The sequence below is a fragment of the Arachis hypogaea genome, chromosome 1 (genome assembly GCF_003086295.3).
Source record: "Arachis hypogaea cultivar Tifrunner chromosome 1, arahy.Tifrunner.gnm2.J5K5, whole genome shotgun sequence".
Lineage (NCBI taxonomy): Eukaryota > Viridiplantae > Streptophyta > Magnoliopsida > Fabales > Fabaceae > Arachis > Arachis hypogaea.
The window spans coordinates 75,064,494-75,065,841 of NC_092036.1; the positions used below are offsets into that span (position 1 = coordinate 75,064,494).

At 44.1% G+C, this 1,348-nt stretch overlaps 1 non-coding gene across 1 annotated transcript; it reads right to left on the minus strand.

Moving 5' to 3' along the window:
* Positions 1–661: 661 nt before the first annotated feature.
* LOC112715004 (small nucleolar RNA R71) lies at positions 662–765 on the minus strand. Its single transcript, XR_003159434.1, has one exon. It is a non-coding gene; the product is annotated as a small nucleolar RNA R71 (small nucleolar RNA).
* Between the last annotated feature and the right edge of the window lie 583 nt (positions 766–1,348).

Here is a 1,348-nt window from a genome sequence, read left to right on the forward strand (position 1 = left end):
TCCTCAACTGCTCTAACCATACTCTTCCATTAACCAAGAGTATTCCACTTGGTTGTTGCTTGTGGTGTGTTCTTGTATGACAGGTAGGAGAGAAGAGACATCAACCCCTCCATATACCGAACCAGAGAGGACCCTTCATAGACTTAGAAGGGAAGCAAGAAGGAAGAGGGTACTGGGAGAAGAAGAATCTGAAGGAGAATCTGAGGACAACTTTGAGGAAGCTCTAGATCTCAACATGGATAGAGAAGTTCACAACCATGAGAGGGATGATGGAAACAATGCCATTCCTGAGAGAAGGGTTCTTGGTTCATACATAAACCCAACCTCTGGGAATTGTGGTAGTAGCATTCAGAAACCACCCATTCAGGCCAACAATTTTGAACTCAAACCACAGCTAATATCACTGGTGGAGAACCATTGTTCATTTGGTGGGAGTGCTAATGAAGATCCAAATCAACATCTCACCAAATTCCTGAGAATTTGTGACACAGTGAAGTCCAATGGAGTCCAGGAAGATGCCTACAAACTGCTCTTGTTCCCATTTTCACTTAGGGACAAGGCAGCTAAGTGGCTGGAATCATTCCCAAGGGACAGCCTAACAACCTGGGATGAGGTGGAGAGCAAGTTTCTGGCACGTTTCTACCCCCCACAAAAGATCAATAGGCTTTGATCTAAGGTTCAGACTTTTAGACAACAGGATGGTGAGACTCTCTACGAGGCATGGGAGAGGTTCAAAGAGTTGACAAGGAAATGCCCACCAAACATGTTCCCTGACTGGGTGCAATTGCATATTTTCTATGATGGACTTTCTTATGAATCAAGGAAGGCTGTATACCATTCATCCGGAGGTTCATTGAACAGAAAAAAGACTGTGGAAGAAGCCATTGAAGTGATTGAGACAGTGGCTGAGAATGAGTACTACTATGCTTCAGAGAGGCACAATACTAAGGGAGTGATGGAGCTGAACCATGTTGATACAATTCTAGCCCAAAACAAGGTGTTTGCCAAGCAACTAGCAGAGCTCACCAGGAAATTAGACACAAAGCAAGTGGCTGCAATACACACACAAGATCAAGAGGAAGTAAGCATTGAAGGAGGTGATTGGGAAGAGGCCAACTATGTGGGAAATCAACAAAGGCAACCATATGATCCACATTCCAACACTTACAACCCAGGATGGAAAAACCACCCAAACTTTGGGTGGGGAAACCAGCAAAGCCAACCACAAAACCACAAACCTTACAACCACAACCAACATAACAATTCCACATACCAAAACTCCAACCAAAGATCATACCAAGCCACACAAAACACTTACTCCCAATCACCATATCATGGCCAAAATAAC